Source organism: Nyctibius grandis, chromosome 21 (genome assembly GCF_013368605.1).
Source record: "Nyctibius grandis isolate bNycGra1 chromosome 21, bNycGra1.pri, whole genome shotgun sequence".
In the NCBI taxonomy this organism is placed as follows: domain Eukaryota; kingdom Metazoa; phylum Chordata; class Aves; order Nyctibiiformes; family Nyctibiidae; genus Nyctibius; species Nyctibius grandis.
In genome coordinates, this window is record NC_090678.1 from 5,092,062 (window position 1) to 5,104,153 (window position 12,092).

General features: G+C 53.6%; 1 protein-coding gene across 8 annotated transcripts in view; it reads right to left on the reverse strand.

Annotated features, from left to right (window-relative positions):
- The window catches only part of LOC137672593 (uncharacterized), a 99,963-nt gene extending 88,050 nt beyond the window's left edge, over positions 1 to 11,913 (reverse strand). For all 8 annotated transcript variants that reach the window (XM_068416930.1, XM_068416929.1, XM_068416925.1 and 5 more), the window contains exons 1-2: positions 11,880 to 11,913; positions 10,160 to 10,235 (exon numbers count right to left, since the gene is read on the reverse strand). The gene's annotated coding sequence lies outside the window, so the exon portion shown is untranslated. The remainder of the gene's footprint in view (positions 1 to 10,159; positions 10,236 to 11,879) is intronic.
- Between the last annotated feature and the right edge of the window lie 179 nt (positions 11,914 to 12,092).

The following is a 12,092-nucleotide window of genomic DNA, read 5'->3' on the forward strand; positions in this document are numbered from 1 at the left end:
ATCACCCACCTTCAGTCAGCACAGCCTGACCCAGCTCCTCGTCACACCACACAGCTTGTTCCTCAAGCATCTGTTGTTCTTATGAGGTCCCAGAGTTTTAAAATAAAAAAAAGAAAAGGAGGGGGGGTGGAATCCATCCATAAGGTGATATATTGTCCTCCCGCGCTTTGCAGATGGCTTCAATTGGCCTGTGATCCTATTTGGCAGATTCCCTCAGAGCACTGTAATTCATCCTACAAGGCACTTCAGATGAGTGGACAGAGCACTGGAGAAATGATAGGAGCCAAGCGCCCTGCCTCACTTCCCAGGAGCGGGCAGGCTGTTGCTCATGTGGTGTTAGAGTTAGTTATTCCAAGGGCACACCACAGGAGGTGATGGCAGCGCAAGGGCAGCTCAAACAGGACCAACAGAACAGCCTGGGCACAGAGAGTTCCTAAAAGGAACTTTAGGCTGTTCCTAAAAGCTGCTCCTCAACCCAAGTCTGCCCGCCATGGGCCATGTATGGGAGCAGCATTAACACCAGCTGCAGAGCATGCAGCATGGGACAAGGATGGAGCAGGGGAAAGGGGATGCTCCACAGCACCAGACACCTTTTGACCTGCCAACCGTGGGGTGCAAGACCCAAAGCCCACTGGGTGGGAGCAACAGGGATCTCCAAGGCCTGCTCAGGTCTCACCCCCTGACTGTTTTTCTCTGTCATGACAGGAGGCTGACAGACACCCCCTCTCATCACCTTTCAAGGCTTCAGGGAGTCAACACTGGCCGATGGATACAGCAGCAAACGCTCATCTTCAGGGGCAGCTCTTTTCTCCTCTGTGCTTTCCGCATGGGTGAAGCTTCAGCCTTCAGGCAGAGTCAAGCCACCACGTTCAGCCCTTCTCCAGGCAGCAGAAGCAACCAGAAAGGTGCCACAGCCCAGCTATGCCATGTCAGCTGATGATGTGGCTGTAGGCAAAGCTGCTTGGACAAAACTTGCTCATTTATTTTGCTTTTAATTCCGTTACTTAATAGACTGCAAAACCCTTAATGTGGGAGTCTCAACTACTGAGTCTGTGCGATTCACTCCAGATACGTCCCTTCTACCTCACCATCCCTAACAGACTCTATAAATGGTTTCCAAACCCAGCACAAGTGGTCTATTTGCTGCCTAGCATACCATGTAATTTTTTGCAGAGGTGGTATTGATCTTATTAAACCTGCAGCCATTGAGTCCTCAGATGTGTCTCGGTATTTGCTTCCCTGAAGCAAAGCAAAGCACGGGTTTTAGCCCCACAGCAACACACAGGTGACAGCACCAGCCTACGCTGACCCGGGGACAAGACGATCACTGCATTTCTGAGAACAATTTAATAGTCAGTAGAGCCATGGCTGTAGGGTACTTAGTCCGAAGCAATACCCCATCTCAAAAAGAAATGTCTGAGTCATTTTAACTGTAAGGGACAGAAATTAGGGACTAATTCAGGCCGTAACAGGTACTGAATGCTGAGCCCAGAAGCAGCTCTGCTCGTGGCTAATGGATTTTGCACAGTGAGACTGGCTCAGGGCTCTCGGCTCAGCGCTCCCAGCCACTCACAAGACTCACTCGCAGCAGCCTTGCCAAATTTTCCTCACCCATCCACAAAAGGAGAAGCTCATGCAATTATTTGCACAGTCCTTTCCAAACAACTCACCCATCACCCCACAGCACACAACCTGGCTCCAGGCGAGAAAGGAGAGACACACAGTGCTAAGGCTGCAGGAGGCCGGGCAAGGGAAGAGGCATCAAGCCACAAAGCACAAAGTTGGAGCTCAAGAAAAAAAAAAAATCTATAAATACACCTCTACATGTGCAGACACATGAAGCAGCTCACCTTTCTGGAGGGAAAGCGGCACCGTGGTGTGGTGGGAAGGTAGAGGTGTAGAGCACAGTCTAACCAGATGCTCTCCTGACAGAGCATCAGCACTAGGTTATGTTCCCAGGCTGCCCTGGCAGCAGCATCCAAGGAGAGGGCAGACGGCAGCTCCACAGAGCAGCGTTAGGACCATGACTAGTGTCTGTCTTCTAGACAAGGCTCTCGTGCCGCCAGCTTACAGCAGTCCCTGAAGGAGGTGGTGATAAGTGGCCACCGTCTGGCCCAGTGGCACTGGGGTGCCAAGCAGAGGGGAGATAGAGACATGGCTTCCACCCCTTCGACATTCGCACTGACCCAGTTGTGTCAGCCCCGCTTGTCAGCCCATCTGTCACGGTGCTGGTTCCTGCCAGGGCCTCAGGACCTGCGAAGGTGCCTGCACATGTTGGACTATTCATCTTCTCGGGTTGTTAGGACAAGGGGTCTGACAGCCCTATTAGTTATCCCACACAGCAGAGCCCAAACACATCCTTAGAGAAGGAGACAGGGAATAACCCCAGGGAACAGGGGGAACACCACAAGCCACATGGTCCCCAGGCCTCAGGGAAAGGCAAGGCCGCAGCACAGCCTGAGCACTGAAATCCTTGCAAGCAGCATGTAGGGAAGAGCCCTGGAAGCTGAAGCTTTAACTCATCATCTGCCATCTTTCCTCAACCAATAGTAAGTTACTAATGTTAATGGACAGGGGTCATCCCCACTCTTGAGGTGACCTGTCAAGCCCTGGGATGTTCCCAGGCTGGAGGATGGGACAGCAACATTTTAAACAAAGCTGCACACTGCAGCCCCAGAGCTCCTCCAGGAAGAAGCACAGGCCCAACACTCACTGGTGCTAGGACCAAGACAATCCTGTGCCATCGCTGGACTGCTATCATGGAGATCTAGACTATTCCTGCACCACTCCCAACTAATCATAAAGTCATCAAGGCAGCACATCATTGCTCTAGGAACTAGCCACCCACACACGCTGCTGTCTGAAGAGGAAGAGATCTTGCTCCAACAGTCCAAAGAAAGAAGTCACTCATACCTACGTGATGCCCACATGTTGTAGAAGTAACAGTTTGGGACCTGAATCTCTCTACCCCAGAGAAGAACCAGAATTTATACAACAGCTCACCAAGGCACTGACGGAACCAGGCACAGGCACTAGCGGTCGGGTGACTAAGAGAAAGTGTCCTACAAGTCCTCAGACACATCAGTGTTGCTTCAGTAAGACAGCAAAAGCACCCTGCTCCCAAAGCTGCCAAACCAAGAGCTCCTCCAACCAGTACAAGTGTTTCCAAGGGGCAAACATACACCCAGGTCATGCATCAAGGCAGCTCCTGAATCCCCACCTGTGCTGACTTTTGGGTTGGGATCTCCACATGAGTGGTTATGAGCCAGCTACTCACTGTCACCCAAGGCTGCCCACCTGCCCTGCCGACATCTCCAGCAGAGCACGAACACACCCAGCACTAGGTCCAGGATCTGCTCCAGCAGCTCAGGACACGGCCAGGAGCCAGAGACCGAGCAAAGGCTTAGCAAAGTGGAGCATGTTGTAGGCAGGGAGGAGGGGAGACAGCTCTTTACGCAAGTCATTTCAATTGCCTTGAGAAAACAGGTTGTTAAAATGATGGAAATAAATGAGTTGTTTGAGCAGCCTCAGAAATGCTTCCAGAGAAAGCTTCCAGGCAGGAACATTGATTGCAAACACTTATTAACTGCTCCTTCATTATCAAAGAGATGCGATACATATGTTTACATATTTTGATACATTTTTATTAATCCTACTTACTGTTTAATTCCCGAAACCTGCCCAGAACTGTCACCAAGCAACCCCCTAAACACAGCCTCAACTTCTGCACAGGCAGGCGTGGGCACTGGAGGAGCCACTCAAGCATCTGCCTGTACCGAGGAACGCGTATCGCCAACGTTGGACCTGAAACAGCTCTTTTGGTCACAGCCTCCCAGAAAGGAAAGTCTGCCTTCAGATGGCACACAGTAGGGTCATTTACCCACCTCTGTCCACTCACGACAGCCGTCAGCCAAAGGACCATAGGTCCCTCTAATTCAGCCTCCTGTCTCCCACAGCAACCGAGCTTGATGCTAAGGGAAAGAGCTGAACAGGAGGTGGAACACAGAGGCGTTTTCCCTGGACGCTTCTCCAGCTCCTGGCAGCCCGGCGCTTACAAACTCCCAAGCTGTAAATCGCTCCAGGGCTGTGTTTAGGCCCATCGTCAAGAGTTATCTGCCATGAAATTGCCAAATTCCTTTTTAAAGGTTCATCATATTTTTGGCCTCCACAACATCACAGTTCGACAGGTTTCCAGGGTTGAATTACTTCCCCCCAACACGTAGCATGTAATGCTGTTTGGTTTGAACCTGCAGCCCACTATTTTTGGTGGTGAGCCCCAGCTTCTTGCCCTGCAGGAAACAATTGCCTCCTACTCACCTTCTTCGGTGATTTAATAGGCCTCAAGTCCTCCCCACTCACGTCTTTTCCAAGCTGGTGAGTCCCAGTCTAGGCTATCCTCAGATGGAAGCTGCAACACCATCCAGTTACATAAACCACAGCTCCCTGCTCCAGGCAAAGTCTTCTCCAGCAGCGATGTCAGCGTGAGCGATGCACTGTGCTGGGACAAGGGTTCTCCTCTGGGGCTCCTCACTGGAGCGGTTCTTCCGATGGAGAACTTGAAGGTCCATTTATTTTAAGCAGGGCTTGAGAGCTGCACAGGCAAAGGATGGGTGAGGAGGATCCCTGCCTCTACACGACCACACACCCTGCCACAGGCCACTGCTTCAACAGGAGACAAGACTTTTCCCCTGCGGAGGCCCGTGACGGGGGGACACAGAGAGTGTCACCTCCTGGCCACTTGGGCAAGGGTTTCTGTCCAAAGCAGAGGCATCATGCTGACGGCCCTGCAGGCCTCCATAGCCTCCATCACCCCGCTGGAAGCAAAGGGCCCACCAGCACTCCTTCCAGCAATCCCACCCACGGACTGCGACATTCCAGCTAGAAATTGCCCTCCGAGCACACGAGAAGCACAACACTGTATGGCCTGCAAGCTCCACCTGCCACAGAGATCACAGTCAGCCCACAAACACATTTTGTTTTCAAAAGGAACGAAGTACTGCTGAAAGCCCTGGTGTGGCGCCGAGTCAGGGATTCTTCCTCATTAACGCTGCGCCTTAAGACTGCACACACAGCACGGCTGGTGTTTGCAAGAGAAAATGGGAAACATCCTCTCTGCACACACGGCCATTACAGAACTCTTCATCAGAAGGGTAAACCCAGCAGGGCCCAAAGCAGACAGGCTCACAGGTACAAATTGGCAGGCACAGCGTATCTGATGGCCTTCATTCCCTGGCAAAAATCTCCCATCAGCTCAAGCACTGAAAAAAAAAAAAAGCAGTTGCAGCTCTCTATATACAGCGAGAGCATGGCCTTGGTGCTGCAATTTTCATACCGTCAGAGCAAAGACACTGCGTCACAGCAACCAGATGTATTCTGGCATCCAAATGCGAGATCCACAGAGCTCCAGGCCCTCAGCATCTCTGCAGAGCCCCCAAATGGAACAAAACTCTTTGGCACAAAAGCCAGTCCCCAAGTCACCCACGGGCAAAACCCAAATTCACCTCCCAGCCATGCACCCTCCGTAGACATCCCCGCCAGATGGGCCAACACAGTAGTCCCAGAACACCATACCCTGTTTAATTCAATCCTAACCCAGCACCTGCACAGCCACTGAGAAGTGCTGTCCACAAGTACCTGAAAGGAGGTTGTGGTGTAGTTGTTAGTCTCTTCTCCCAAGTATCAAGTGACAGGACAAGAGGAAACAGCCTCAAATTGCACCAGGGGAGGTTTAGATTGGAGATCAGGAAAGATTTCTTCATGGAAAGGGTTGTCTACCACTACCCAGGGCAGTGGTAGAGTCACCATCCCTGGAGGGATTTAAAAGCCGTGTAGATGTGGTGCTGAGGGACACAGGTTAGTGGTGGCCTTGGCAGTGTTGGGTTAATGGTTGGACTCGATGTTCTTAAAGGTCCTTCCCAACCAAAACGATTCTGTGATTCTAAGTATAACAAAGCACCTCTTTTCCCAGCACCCAAGCAGAGCCCCCTCACCCAAAGCTTTGGGCCTGTCTGTACAGCCCGTGCAGTATTTCCACCGCAGAGAGAAAACAGCAGCAGGACTTGCCAGCGTGCAGACCTTGTATCCCTCCCTCGTTGCAACTGTGCAGTCCCAGGGGCCTTAATTAACCTGCGTGCCTCCTCGCGTGGGGCTGCTCTATGGGCACATTTACATGTTCAGCTCCTTCGGACAAGTTCACGGGCAGGCGGATAATCCTCTCCCAGGTCTCAATGTCATATCAATTTCCCGTTCGAAGCTGAGCTCTCTCCATCAGGGTTTTTAAACTAATGAAACGCACAGAGGCCTTCAACTCTGGGAATATCAAATGCGGTGGGATTCAATTTCACTTGGTTTTCATGTGGTTTCCCCTTTGTAATTAACACCAGACAGCATGCAGCTTCTTTTCATCCTACCACCAGATACAATCTCCGCTCGAGACAAACACGTCAAGAAAGGTGAAGCTTTTACCCTGCACTGCCAAAGGCTTCTAACAATTTTTTTGGCTTTTTTCCCCTCCGTGAATATAATCCACATCCTCAAGGTGATATTCAGAACACAATCTCCCAGAGCAGTGCCACAGGTCCCTGAGAGCTCACAGGTACAGCAGCCCCTCCTGCTTCTTACTCACATGGATTATACTCCAGAAACACCAGGGCACAGGCTCAGAGAGGATTTTGTAGGTCAGCCTTTCCTGTCATCATTGCAGGGCTGAGGATCCCCAGTGCATCTGAGCAAGGACAGGGAGGTACAAAACCACCCTGCATCCTTCACAAAGGCAGCTCATTAGTCTTCCAGCCACAGCAAATGTCCCTTTTCCTCTTATTCCTGCCACAACCCTCCCAAGGCCACGCTAGCCAGGTCACAGAACTGATTGCCAGCTCTCCAGGCACGTAATACTCCTGCATCAGCCAAGGTCTTCCACAAGTTTTGTGGAGCTGAAGGGAAGGATCAGCTTTCTGATCTGTTCGTACCTTGCTCACCGTAAAAGGAAGCCAGTTTGACTGGGGTTGCTGGACACTGCGATAATAATTAACACATCCATCAGCTCCCACCTTTGCATTTCATCCCTAGGTGTTAAAGGAAGGAGGTGAGCAACTTCACAGAACGCAAAGTTGGGCCCTGAAGGCTTTCTACGCCGCTACGACATGACAGCCTGCAATGGCCATAGCTCAGAGACAACACGGACAACACTCACCATTTTTTTAAACCTGAAGGGGCTCAGCTGTGCCATACCTGGCAGGACCTGCAGGAAAGGTAACGCTCCTTTCGATCAGAGGAGTTTGGAACAGTCCCTCTGTGGAGCAAGAGGCTGCACAGCAATAGAGCATGGTGCAAAAACCTGGTCAGCAAGGGGGCAATTCCTACAGGGACTGGTATACAAAGGTTTTGAGGGAGCATGTCCATTACTATAACCAGACACCGTGAAAATCCTACGGCCCTGATCCAGCAGAAACCCCTGCAGAAGGGCCCCTGTGATCTCTAAGGCCAGGGAACACCCCAGGCTGGAGCGGAAGAAGATACTGCTCCAAGCAAAAGCAGAGCAAGCCAGGTCTGCTTTACCCCAGGAGTGAAGCATTTTCTTATCTGCAGAGAAGAATCTAAGTCACCAAACATCTACTCCCCACAGCTTGGTCCTGGGCTCTCATTTCAGGAAATACATAAGGGTTCAGAGAGAGACCTAAACCTGGGGTTCTCTCTCCAAGATAATCTTTCAGGGAGCAATTTCATTGCCATTCAAGCACAGATACTAACCATACCCCGTTAAAAGGCACAGCGTGCTGCCTGTGTAATATATTCCAGATTAGTATGTAAAAAGCCTATTTTTCCAAAGACAACTGTTTTATTTACAAGACCTCAGTTGTTACCCTGACTTTTCTACACAGGGTAGCAGAAGCTGGAAGGGACTTGCCTGGATTAATGCAGCGAAAGCCCGCTTCCCACAGATTCAAAACGATGCTCTTCCCTTGTACGGATGTAACAGCCGCCATCCCATTCCTCATGGCTATTCCCAGCTGGTACCAGCAGCCCAAAAAAGGCCATTTTAATAGATGTTGTGTTGCATCCGCCCTCACCCCGATCCCCGCTCAGAGCCTCGGGGAACATTAGGTTCCATTAACCAGACCATTTACCACCTGAAGTTGCAACCAACAAACTCTCCCGTACCTGCAGCACCCAAAATGTCCCGGTGAGTCCCTCCCCCGCTGTGCATGAGCCTGCTTTAGAAAACGCTGAGCCAGTCTCACGGTGCTGTGCCAGGAGCCTGCAAGTTCCAAGTCCTGTGCAGCACCTGGGAGCAGAGTTCACAAACACTTTATTATCGCTCCATCACGGAGTTCCCCGCGCTGCCCGGCGGCTCCAAATGAACCCTCCACGGCCGTGACAGTTAGCACCACAGGACCACCGAGGTTTCATTAATATTCATGTCCCACTGACACTCCAGCAAGCAATGAAAGCTTGCTTTCTACAGCAGATCATTAAGCAACGGGAAATGAGTGACCTCTTAAGACCAGCTGCCTCACAGATGTCACCAGGAGCTGAATGGACAGAGACAGGGTCATCACCCGGCACTACTTTTAATAAATAACAGTTCTAAACGAGCATGGCCTTGCCGTACCCAGTGGGACCCACGTGAGACTGACAGCATCTGGAAAGCAGATGCCCAAACCGAGAGCTGGGCAGGGCAGTGCCTCCTCTCAGCAGCCCTGTCCTGGAGAGGCTGGGCAGTGGGATGCTGCCGTGCGGCAGGGAAGCGAGGAAGCAGCGTCTCACCAGGACATCAGGTGTGTAATTCTGAAATAAATCACAGTGTTTTGGGCACAGTGTGAGCACCCTCAGCCTGCAGAGCCCAGACACACCTCCCTCTACAAGGCGGTAGCGTTTAGGAGCATCCCAGGGCTTCCTCGAAGCATCCCAGCTCAGGGTGCTTAGGAGAGAGCTCCCCCAGGCAGCAGTCACAACACTCCACACAGCAGAGACTTGCTCTCAGATTACAGACCCTAATTGCTGCTGTCGGTCAGAGTAACAATTAGCATCAGGTTAATGCATTCCCAGTGCTCTCAGGAGAGGATGGGGAAGGAAAGGGGAGTCTTAGTCCTGGTTTACAAGTTCACTGGGAGGCCACAAGAAAGCAACTCACAGGCAGACTTCCCAGGCACCCAGTTTTTCCTCAGGACATTCACCACCCCTGAAACACCCAGACAAAACAAGCTCCTCCAGCCCTCCTAGTCCCAGCAAACAGCTGCCCGACATCCACATTTCCATGGAAAAAAAAAGCTACTGGAAGATCACATCGCACCCAAACCAAGCCACCACCTCCCTGCTGTGAGGAGCCACCAACATCACCCACAGCCTCTCCTTTTTTTTTAGCTCCTTCACTGAAGCCTGACACCCAGCTCCTGTGCATCGGGTGCGCCCCAGACAAGGCAGACGCAGCCTCTTAGCTCTTTTGTGACTCTCGATCTCCATACCCCCACGGTACCGAGACTAAAGAGGCCACATAAAAGCAAGCAAACTCCTGTAGCCACCCCCAACACGTGGCTGCACACTGAACTGCCTCTCCTGTGGCAATCTGCAGGATGCTACTTCTGAAAAAACTTTGCCACTTGACTCCTTACATCCTCAGAGGGATCAAGAGTGGAGCTAGAAGGTAAAGATCTGAAAAGCAACCACCAAACCACAAGATTTATTTCTGAAAGTATTTGCCAGATCTGCAAACTTATACAAGCAAGAAGTGCCCCGTGTTTATCATTTTCCTCAAAAAAAAAAGTTGCCTGAGGAACAGGACACACCACATCCAATCTCAGAAAAGCAGGACGTGTAAGGCCCCAGGTGAGAGCTTTGCGTACAGCTCAGCCCATTTGAACGAACTCAAAAGACTGAAGAACAGCAAAAAGCCCTTACAAAGCCAGAGGAGCAACATATTGACCCCACAAAGGGCTGCCCCACAGCACTGCTGCCCAAAGCGTCCTGCAGCTGGGACAGAGGGACACAAAGGCGCAGGGTGACAGCACGCAGAGCCGTGAGGACACTCAGCAGGGCTACAGCCCCAGCGCGGCCTAGGGGTTCCTCTCCCCACACCGAGAGGCAGAAGCTTCCCAGGAGTAGGAGCCCCACATCCCCAGGAAACCCATGGGGTTTGCGTGCAGCAATCAGCCAGACTCACCCAGCGCGGCGCCCCGGGCTCAGCCAGTTGCTTCCACCTGTGCAGCCCTGCGAGCCAAACCTGGAGGCATCCAGCCCTGGAAGGAGGGAGAGCCTGGTTAGCGATGCTGTGTGCTCAGAGCACTTGTTTGGGGTGTCTGCCCAGCCCAAAAAGCAAAGCAGCCCCAAAACTTATGTTTCTAGGGGTGTTTTAAAGCCACCCACATTTCCCTGTATCACCACACTGACTGTAAGTCCTCCCTGCTGCTGCTCTCACCTGCCTCCAGCCTCACAGGGCAGCAGGGATGAGGGATAAGGGCTCCCCAGGGCTGTGCAGCCCCGGGCACCCTGCCTAGCCGGGCCCCAGCCCCCCCTGCCGCCCTGAGCCCAGCCCGGGGTGCCCTCGCCAAGGGCTGCAGGTTCACCCACCACCCCAGCCCTCGCTGCACCTCCCCAGGCCTGCCCAGAGCACACAGGGCAGAGCGTTCCATCACGAGTGGGCCCCAGCCCCACAGCCCGTCACAGGCAGGTCTACGGTCCCACAGCCCGTCACAGGTGGGCAACAGCCTGCCACGAGCGGCCCCAACCCTACAGCCAGGTGCAAACAGGCCTTGGCCCCCCAGCCTGTCACAAGGGGGCCCTGGCACCCCTAACCTGTCACAGGCAGGTTTTGGCCCCATGGCCCATCATGAGTGGGCCCAAACTCCACAGCCTGTCACAGGCAGGTTTTGGCCCCACAGCTTGTCACAAGTGGGCCCCAGCCCCAGCGCCTGCTGCAAGCAGTTCTTGTCCCTACTTCTTGTCACGAGGTGGGCCCCAGCCCCACAGCCCATCACAGCTTAGCCCCAACTCCACAGCCTGTCACGAGTGGGCCCCAACTCCACAGCCTGCAGGTTTTGCCCTCACAGCCTGTCACGAGTGGGCCCCAGCCCCACAGCCTGTGACAGGCAGGTTTTGGCCCCACAGCCCATCACGAGTGTGCCTCAGCCCCACAGCCTGTCACAGGCCCACAGCCCATCATGAGTGTGCCCTGGCCCCAGAGCCTGCTGCAAGCAGTTCTTGGCCCCACTTCTTGTCACAAGGGAGACTCCCCCCCAGCCCCACAGTCCATCACGAGTAGGCCCCAGGCCCACAGCCTGTCACAAACAGCTCTTGGCCCCACAGCCTGTCACAGGCCCATAGCCTGTCATGAGTGGGCCCTGGACCCAGAGCCCGCTGCAAGCAGTTCTTGTCCCCGCTTCTTGTCATGAGTGGGTCCCAGCCCCACAGCCTGTCACAGGCCCACAGTCCCACAGGCCATCATGAGTGGGCCCCATCCCCAGAGCCTGTGACAGGCAGGTTTTGGCCCCACAGCCCGTCACAAGTGTGCCTCAGCCCCACAGCCCATCATGAGTAGGCCCTGGCCCCAGAGCCTGCTGCAAGGAGTTCTTGGCCCCACTTCTTGTCACGAGGAGGACCCCCACCCAGCCCCACAGCCCATCACAAGTAGGCCCCAGGCCCACAGCCTGCCACAAACAGCTCTTGGCCCCACAGCCTGTCACAGGCCCACAGCCTGTCATGAGTGGGCCCACACCCCAGAGCCTGCTGCAAGCAGCTCTTGGCCCCACTTCTTGTCACGAGGGGGGCCCCCACAGCCCATCACGAGTAGGCCCAAGGCCCACAGCCCGTCACAAACAGCACTTGGCCCCACAGCCCGTCACGAGTGGGCCCGGACCCCGCAGCCCTGCCAGCCCCAGCGTTACCTTCCACACAGGGACAGCCGCAACGGGACACTCTCCCCCCCGCGCTCCCCCCTCCGACTCCGCCTCCAACGAGGGAGCGGGTTTAAATTAGCATGCAGCGCAGTGCACGCTGGGTAGCGCCGGCGCCTCACCCTGAGCTAGAAGCAAACAGAGAAGTGAGCTTATATATATGAAAAGGGTGGGAACCTGGAGGCGTCTGGGGGAAGCTCACCG